The following is a 10,469-nucleotide window of genomic DNA, read 5'->3' as shown; positions in this document are numbered from 1 at the left end:
CTTGTGATTAAGGTCGTGGAGACCTAACTGATAAAGTTGCAACTGCTAACGGAGAGTCAATGGAGGACGTCTCGCGTAGCAAAGTCGGCCGAGGTCTTGACCAACCCCGGTTCGATTAAAATGGTGAGCTTCCGGTACGGTGGATGAGGGACCAAGGAAGCGGCCTATGAGTGAAGCGCTAGGTCACCTGCGAAGGATCCTAGAGGGTGCTGACCATACGGTGCTCGGGCTCTGGGTCACCTAGGATACCCACGCGTGCGTCGAGGAAGATATTGGAACAAGGAGTAAGAGTTGTTTTCTGAAACCGGGCATGGATCTGGTTGATTGACCTTGCTGGTCTTCAATGGATGAGTCCATGGCTCTTTTTATGGATCTGTTGGTTGATCTTGCTGATCTCAATGAGAGTCCATCTTGATTTTTATAAGTGATTATATTGCCGAGTATTATGGGCTAGGAACTATTGAAAAGGCCCCTGTGTGGACAGGTGGTGAGCGTTCTAGTTGCCAATGATGCCATAGATACTCTGATGAAGGAATGATGGGAAATTATGAATCAATCGGATAAATTGGAAGATTGTGATCAGTGGTACTATGGTTTCATTAAAGGATTGTTTTAAAGTTAGCTGATGCTAAGAAAAAGGCAATTTCATATTGGGTGTGTAAGTGGTGTGGCTAGTTTTATGTTTGCATGAACTTCCGGCTAGGGGGCCTTGGAACTCTTTTCCTTGGTACCCGGGACAAAACCTAACCAAATTCCAAATTGGATCCCATCACTACAGTGGTTGGGCGGTTGGCTAACCCATGGGATCGGATGGGGTTAGGCTGGGCTGATGGATCCGTAAATCGAGACTCAATTTCTGTTATTACGATAGATAAAGTAAATCCCGGATAGTAATTGTTCTATGGATAGGAATCAACGGCTGTGCCTCTTGATGGGAAAAAAAGCGTTGATCCCAATGATCCAAGTGCAAGTTTCTTCCTTGATCCGACCGAGTATCTTTATAGGTGCAGTCGGATCAGCGTGATCAGTAATGATCTTGACTACGTTAGAGTAAAAAGTTATCTTGGTGGAATCGCCCGTGCTTTCCGGGTAAGGGGAGTTTTTTCGGGTTCGGTTTTGGAAAAACTGGCGGATTAGTCTCTTGTCTGGGTATCCATGGACGAGGCCCCGAGTGTGGGTCCCTACCCCGCGCATGAAGTGCTACTTCCGCTGCTAGTACCCCGAATCCATCGCATGGTGGGGACAGGGATCTCACATGGATGACATGGGATAATGGATGTGAATGGATGTGGATGATGTGGGATGATGTGAATTGATGTGGGATGATATGAATGGATGTGAATTGATGTGGGATGATATGAATGGATGTGAATTGATGTGGGATGATGTGAATGGATGTGAATTGATGTGAATTGATATGGGATGATGTGAATGGATGTGAATTGATGTCGGATGATGTGAATGGGTGTGAATTGACTCAGTGTGGATGATGTGAAAATGATGTGAGATGATGTGGGATGATGTGAATGGATGTGAATTGATGTAGGATGATGTGACTGGATGTGAATTGATGTAGAAAAATGTGAGATAATGAAAAATAACATGGAATGATATGGGATGATGAGAAATGATGAGAAATGATGTGAAAGGATGTAGAATGATGAGGAAAGATGGGAATTTTGTTTGGAACTGTATGTGTGTGAAACCTATTTTTTTAAACATTGTTTTATGTCAAATATGCTGAGGGAAGCATTTTCACTATTTTGTGGAATGAGGTCGTGGGGGGACCTAAGTGAAAATGTTGCAACAGGCTGAGGAGAGTCAAAGAAGGACGTCTCGCATGGCAAGATCGGCTAAGGTCTTGACCAGCCTCGCTTTGGTTAAAATGGTGAGCTTTCGGTACGATGGTGGATGAGGGACCAATGAAGCGGCCTATGAGTGAAGTGCTAGGTGACCTGTGAAGGAACCTAGAGCATGCTGACCATACGTAGAATGGTACCGTTAGGGCATCCATTCTCCCACTTTCCACACACTCACCCGTTCAATTGTTTTCTAATTAAGTCCTACCACACTGTGAAACACTTAAAAACAATTTCCTTTGTTAATTAATTACACTTGATTCCTTAAAAGAAATCTTCCTTAGCACAACATTGAAATCAACAAACATACTTACAGTGAAAAATATTTACAAAGACCCTGGAACCGGGCCGATATTCCAATCCAAACTTCCATGTCCAAACCATAACCATAACCATAACCACAATCCAATCACAACCACAACCACAACCACAACCACACCGATGATCTAGAATTCGATCTTCCAGCCTCAACCAGCTGGGTAAACCTCACGGACCGTCTCCCCTCGTCGTCAGCCAGCCGATGAGGGCCAAGCCATCATGTCACCCCCTCAGGTACTGACGCTTGTACCAAACCCTCTCGCTCTTCGGAGGGGACGTCTCCTCATGAGGTGGGGGTTAAGTCACCGCACTAGCCTGGACCCACAGAACTAGGCAGCATATATACATCACCCTGGTGGTGAAATCCAATTCCCAGTGGCATAGGAGGGGATTGCCCTGGGCCGACTCCCGGCCTCGCTATATCCTCCGCCCGGCTACACAGGCAAGCACGGAGTTAGCTAAGGGGGAGAGAAGCTGTACCTGCATGTTAGCAATAAACCAGCAGTATATCCAATAAAAAGAGACATAGCCTTTATTCAATGAATTCACACATTAACAAAAACCATCGTTTCAGAAAGACAATGATTCAAAAGCAAGATTATTTTCCTATAACTTTACTTAAGAGTAACCATAAGGTACTTTAGGCCATCTATACTAGGGGTTTAACCTTGGTCCCTTTCCTATTATTTCGAATCTTTGCATTAAGCTTCATAAGAGAGAATTTTACTTAAACTTATTAAATGACCAACCTGGTTATCGTTTTCGTGCCTATTCGCTTCAAGAGGGGCGAAGTCGATTGCAGGGACGCGATTCGCTTCATTCCCTCCTTGGGCAGCGCGTGGTTCTTCAATTCGGCGGCGTTTCGGTGCCATAGGAGCACTAGAGTTTTAAGAGGATAGAGAGAGAACGAGGTGAATATAAGAGGTTGGGAGCGTGGAGAGAAAAGAGAGAATTCTATATGTCCAAACGGATTCGAAAACGGAGTCCGTTTGGGGTAGGAAAAGCTTGTTGGGCTTATGGGTAGGAACGACCTCTTAGCCTAAGTTTAAGTCGCCGCATATGGGGGGGGGGGAATTGAGAGGGTGGAGAGCTCTTGAGAAGAGTGTACGTCTAGGGAGGCCTAGGGAAGGGTAAGGCAAGGGTTGGAGGAGAAGCACACTTTAAGTCTATTCACATGGGGGGGGGGAGAAGAGTGTAGGACATGTCCTAGAGCTTGAGGGAGGGCTTGCGCGTAGGGCCTTGCCCCATGGGGGCTTGTCTGGAGAAGGGGGCTGGGAGGGTCCTTTTATAGGTGCTGGAGGGTGGACGTCCGGGTGCGGGAAGGTGACACCTGGGTGGTGTAGGTGTCCGGGAGAGAGTGTGGGCGTGAGACACCTGGGGGGGAGGTGTCTCGAGGAGAGAGAAAGTGTGACACATGGGGGTGGAGGTGTCCCCAAGAGAGAGAGAGCGCGACACCTGTGGATAGAGGGTTCTGGGAGGAGGGGGTACGTGTAGGGGTATGCTGGAGGGTGCGTCTAGGTCGTGTACACGCTTGGGTGTCCCAGGTGGATTGTCGGTTTTTTTCACGGGCGGCGCCTGTGGGGTGGGGTCCACGCCGGCCGCCCGCCATCATCCCGGGGGGTCAAATTTTTTTTTTGACGAAAATGTCCGGCCTTGCCCCGTGACCATGGGGACGTGTTTCGTTCGTTGATTAGACGCTTGGATAGTTACTATTTTAGGTCGAAAGTTCGCAGATTTAAAGGCTTAAAAGCTTAATTAAACCCATTCTGGGTACCCGTTTTTAGTTCAGAAAAAACTATTTCAAGCGTAAAATTACGCGTAGATTCCAAATTTGGATTCAAAATTATAAATTTCTAAGCAAAAATGGCTCATTTTCTAAAAATAGAAGTTTTTTTATCATAAAAATGACAAACTAAGTTATATTTTTCAACTCTGAAGCAAGTACATTGTTATTTACAATGGGTATGTTACATCTTTTTCAACTCTGAAGCAAGTACATTGTTATTTACAATGGGTATGTTACATCCTTCCCTACTAAAAGAACTCGAGATGTCCTCATCTCGACACGAATTCTGGGTAATTCTTTTTGAGGGTTGACTCTTCCTCCCAAGTGGCATCCTCCTCAGGGAAATCTTTCCATTCCACTAAATGTTCCCTAAGGATTCTATTGCGAAGCACTCTTTCTCTAGAGTCGATGATTCCATTAGGTCTCATTTCAAGGACTCCCTGAGTTGGCATTACAACTTGTTCATCATCAAGAACATGATCAGGATGAGGCACATATGGCTTTAGTAAGCTTACATGGAATACATCATGGATTTTGAGGTGGGTCGGGAGGCGAAGTTTGTAGGCATGTTTTTCCAAACATTTGATGACTTCATAAGGCCCACAATACCTTGGACTCAGCTTCCTAAATTTTCCAAGAGATAAAGAACTTCTCTTTGGCCGCACTCGAAGAAAAACTTTGTCTCCTTGCTGGAAAATTCTTTCATATCTTTTGGTATCAGCATAATGCTTCTGTCGATCCTGGGCGGCTTTAATATCCTTACGAATAGCTTTGGTTTGTTCTTCCATTTCTTCAAGCATCATCCTAGAGGCTTCAACCTTTAGTGTGGGGTCAGAGAAATTTAAGGGGGATAAACATTCCTGACCATAAAGAGCTTTGAATGGTGACATCCCTATGCTTTGGTGATAGGATGTATTGTAAGAGAATTCCACTAGAGGGAGATACTGAATCCACTTCTTTGGTTCACGCCCACAATAGGCTCTCAGGATGTCTTCTATAACCTAATTAACTCTCTCAGTTTGACCATCTGTTTCTGGATGGTAAGCTGTACTGAAACAAAGTTGTGTTCCAATAGCCTGGAATAATGATGTCCAGAACTTTGAAGTGAAGTCAGAGTCCCGGTCACTGACTATTCTTTTTGGCAATCCATGAAGCCTAAAGATTTCCTTGATGAAAAGGCGGGCAATATCAGAAGATTTAAATGTCTTCTTTACTGGGATAATATGGGTCACTTTGGTAAGCATATCCACAACTACTAAAATAGAATCATATCCTCCTTGTGTTGTGGGAAGACTTGTGACAAAATCCATACTGATACATTCCCACTTCATCTGCTGAGGAATGTCCAGAGGTTGGAGTTTCCCGGGCATTTTGATTCTTTCAGCTTTAATCCTTTGACATGAAAGGCATTGTCTGATGTATTGAAGGATATCTCTTTTCATTCCAGGCCAAAAGTAACTTCTCCTTAAGGCATTCAAGGTTTTTGCATAACCTGGGTGTCCTGCTACGGGGCTATCATGAGCTTCATACAAGATCATCTTCTTCAGTGTAAGATCTTTGGGAATACATAACCTATGCATGAAGTAGAGGCATTCATCATCGAGGGTGTATCCCTTGATCAATACATTTTCCTTTTCTGTGGGTGCCTCCTTGTGAACTAGGCTTACCAGCTTTTGGTAGTCAGAGTCATGAGGTGAAACCTGCTTTACCTTCTCTAGGATGGGGTTATTTGGCATAGAGATTGCACTTAGGAAGGATTTGCGACTGAGGGCATCTGCTACAACATTATCCTTTCCAGGATGAAATTTGATATCAAAATCAAACTCTTGCAGAATCTCAATCCACCTCCTTTGCCTCATGTTGAGATTGGGCTGGGTGAAGATCCACTTTAAGCTCTGGGTGGTCAGTTACAAGCAGAAACTTACGGCCTAGGAGATAGTGTCTCCATAACTTGAAACAATGAACAACTGCAAGGAGTTCCAAATCATGGATGGCATAATTGACTTCATAGGATTTAAGCTTACGAGAAGTGTAAGCCACAGGCCTTCCTTCTTGAATTAAGACACCACCAAGTGCAAGGCCACTAGCATCAGTGACAACCTCAAACTCTTTGGTGAAGTCGAGGAGCTTTAGAACTGGTGCTGAGGTGAGGATAGTCTTAAGTTGGCTAAAATTGATTTGGTGGATTGGTAACCATACTATCTTACATTCCTTCTTGAGGAGATCAGTTAAGGGTGCGGCTATCTTGGCATAATCCTTGATGAAGATCCTATACCATCCTGTGATGCCTAGAAACCCACGGATTTCTTTGACTGTCTTAGGGGGTGGCCATTCCAATATATCCTTGACTTTGGCAGGGTCTACTGAGATGCCCTTTGAGGAGACAATGAACCCTAGATATTCAATTTGGGAAGTGAAGAAGGTACAATTGCTTTTCTTGGCATAGAGCTTATGTTCACGCAGTATTTGCAATACTTTGCGTACATGCTCCTCATGTTCCTCTTTTGACTGAGAATAGACCAAGATGTCATCAAAGAAGACAAGGACAAATTCATCTAGGTAGGGTCGGAAGATATCCTCCATCAGGCGGTTGAAGGTGGCGGGAGCATTGGTTAATCCGAATGGCATGACTGTAAATTCATAGTGGCCATAGCGGGTATTGAAAGCGGTTTTGGAGATATCTGATTCCTTGATCCTAATTTGATAGTAGCCAGACCTTAAATCCATCTTGGAGAAAACTTTGGATCCATAAAGTCTGTCAAGAAGTTCGTCGATGCGAGGAATGGGGTATTTGTTTTTGACAGTGACCTTGTTTAGGCCTCGGTAGTCAATACAAAGACGAAGCGTGCCATCCTTCTTTCTCTGGAAAAGAACAGGTGCTCCCCATGGGGAATTACTAGGGCGAATGAATCCTTGCTCAATGAGCTGCCTAAGTTGTTCCTTGAGCTCTATGGCTTCAGGAAGAGACATTTTGTAAGGTCTCCTTGAAACTGATTCAGCCCCAGGGATTAACTCAATCCCATGATCTACTTCTCGAGATGGGGGTAGTTTTGTAAGTTCCTCTAGAAAGATATCTGAAAACTCCTGGAGCCAAGAGGGTTCTAAATCTGGGTTGCTTTCTTCTACTTTGTTGAGTTTGACAAGGAAGATCTGTTGGCCCTTGCGGACTCCCTTAAGAAGGCGATTAGCTTTGACCAAATGAAATTTGGGTTTACCTGTTTTTCCCTGGGCTGATACTACCTGCCCTTGACTATTCTTAAAGGTGATGCTTCCTTCAGCATAGTGAATGTCAGCATTGTTTGCAATTAACCAATCCATACCAAGGATTCCATCATAAATCCCTAATGGTAAGCTTCTAAAATACCCATGGGTTGATTCACCATCCAATTCAAATTCAAGATCTCCCACACAATGTCGGGATACTTCTTCTTTTCCACTAGCTAACTCAACAATCATTGCTTGGGCTGGTTTTTGATCTAACTGTAACTTACACAAGCATTTTGGAGAAAGAAATGGATGCGTACTACCACAATCAATCAAGAGCTGGAAAGATCTACCTTGATAAGTAGCCAGAGCTTGGATAAGAGAAAACTGCTGATTAGGTCCTTGATGTTCTACAGCTGCATGAATGGTGGCTTGCTCTTCTTCTTCCATCTCTAAAGTCGGTTCACCAATCATAGAGCAGACACGGGCAGTCACTCCACGACCTCTACCACGTCCACCACTACCTCGTCCAGCCTGGCGGTTATTAGAAGTCTCACGACCGATGTACCTCGTAAAGTCTTGCAACACTTTCCTATAATTCCTCGCATCAAACACATGTTCAAGTGCAAATCCATAGCAGAGCTCATGTCATGGCATTCCTCACATCGATCGGATGATGGCATGTGGAGAATTCCCGCAGACACTCCTACTTGGAAGCATATTGAAGATGAGTGGCCCAGCTTTAAAACAGAGCCCAGAAACTTGAGACTTGGCCTAGGTATGGATGGAGTGAATCCATTTGGTTTCAAAAGCACCGCATACAACGTGTGGCCAGTTGTGTTGGTGAATTACAACCTTCCACCATCAATGGCGATCAAGTTGGAGGAACTATGGAGAGGTGTTGCAGTGGTGGACATTAGTAGGCCTCCCTCCTCTCGACACTTCGACTTAAAAGCAGTGTTGATGTGGACAATGCATGACTTTCCAAGATACAGCGATTGTTCTGGTAAGAATTCTAATTACCTCCCTACTCTAATACTATTGGCTATATTAATTATAAATATTGACTTTATTATTCTAACTTTTATTTATATTTTAACAGGTTTGAAAACATCGGGTAAACATGCATGTCCTGTTTGTGGCCCTTCGTTAGTACATGAGTATGCTGACGGTTTGTGTGTAAGACCATATTCAATAATCATCATCGATTTCTCCCCTCAGATCATCCTAAATATGTTGCTAGTAAGAGTAACATTCCTCCACAAACACTTCGTACAAACGATTGAAAGCGTATTTGGGAGTCTACAAATATTCTTCCTCCAGATGGCATGAACAGATATAATAATGTTTTTCAATCTTGTTTTGTGTAGTCTCTAATTGGATTAAAGGTCACATAGAGCAATCCCTTGTGTAGGTACTCCATTTTTTTTCGGCTACCATATTGGACCCATCTTAAAATCAACCATCTTCTTGATCCCATGCACATCTTCAAGAATGTGGGATCTGGTATTTGGGAACATGTTATTGGTAAAACGAGACAATGTTAGCGTACGTGAGGACTTGCGGGTTGCAGGACGTATGCATCAAGCTTGGCCACGAGAGGAGGGTGGGCACGTTCGTCTTCCACACCATGGATTATATCAAAGAAAGAGGAGAAGTAGGTAAAGCAGGCCATCACCACTTTGCGTACTCCCACTGGATGCATGAGATCATTGAAGGGAGCCTTTACAACCACTAAGAAAAGAGGCGTTGAGCAACTATATGGGTTGAAGTCCCACGACTGGCACAAGATGCTCCAAGTAAGTGTTTTCCAAGTCTTATACGTTGAAATTAAATTTTGTAATGCCATAAACCATACATACATGTGCTCTTATGTGCGCAGTTCATACTACCTACTAGCATCGACCATTGTGCAAATAAGAGTTTGAAAAAATGTATTTATAAGATGGGCGAGCTTGTGAGGTATGTAAAACCCATGTCAGATCACCCTTCATTATACCTTGCAAAATGAACGTGCATGAGGTATAACATACTATTTATTTATTTTTCAGATATGTTAGTTCCAAAGTAATTGATCCAGCCACGTTGGATGATGCGCGTGTTATGGCAGTGGAGGTGGTTTGTTTGGTAGAGGAGACTTTTCCGCGAACCATTCTCACAAGTCAACTACATCTCATTGTGCATTTAGTGGACGAAATCGCTTTATGTGGCACTGTGCATGCACGTTGGATGTTCTTCCTAGAGTGCTTCATGAAGACCTTAAAAGACTTTGTGAGGCAAAGTGCAAGGCCTGAAGGAAGCATGGCCGAGGGTTGGTTGATACAAGAGTCTCTTGTATATATTTCAGAATTTCTTGGTCAGGTGGACAGCTCTTTGCCACGACTATGGAGCAATGAAGAGGACTTGAGGATGACCTCTATTGTGCCTCAAGGAAAAGGACTGAGTAAAGTAATTGACAGAACATTGATTGATGATCTCAATTTCACTTGCATCCTTAATAGTGATGTGATGAGCAGATGGGTTACAAGATATGAGGATGCAAAGACAAAAAGGCAAGCAGAAAGAGCTCTCTTTCTCGGAGGCAACATGGATCTCGTAAGGCGTACCCTAAGCATCTAGCAACACTTCCGAATGATATCCATGTTGATTGGTTGCATGAGGAAATGGAGAGAGCAGAGAGCGACGAGGGGCTGCATATCATGGCGGAAGAATGGGAGTATGCACGAGGATGCATGTTAAAGGTACATAGAACTAATGTTTTGCATTAGTTGTAAGTGATTTGCTTTTAATATTTATTCACATTGCTTACACAAATATTACTTCTATTTTGGTCCAGTGCACTATGTTCAATGCTATATGGTGTGAAGGCAAGCATTTTCGAACACAAAGAATTGATGAAAAGAGGAATACACAAGATTGCGGTGTCATTAGTAGCTTTGAGGGAGCTAATGGAAAAATGGATGATTATTGTGGCACAATCCAAGACATATTTAGGCTTGACTTTCGTCGCTTCTTTGTGTACGTTTTGGATGTCAAATGGCAAATGAACGTGGTGGAAAAAGGGCCTAATGCAACCATAAAACGCCATGCAAGTGGCTATGTAACTATTGACTCTACAAAGTTTTGGCAAACAAAGAAAGATAGGCTCGTATTGCCACAACAATGTGAGCAAGTATGCATTTTTTTACTAATGTGTTTCATGTACATATATATCTAAGCTCGCGTACCCCTTGACTTTTAATATGCTAATTAATTACTACAGTATGTGTATTTGAGTAGGTTATTTATCTACCAATGGTGCA

Source organism: Cibotium barometz, chromosome 37, assembly GCF_041138505.1.
Source record: "Cibotium barometz isolate CiBa-2024 chromosome 37, ASM4113850v1, whole genome shotgun sequence".
NCBI lineage: Eukaryota > Viridiplantae > Streptophyta > Polypodiopsida > Cyatheales > Cibotiaceae > Cibotium > Cibotium barometz.
This window is presented reverse-complemented; position numbering follows the sequence as displayed.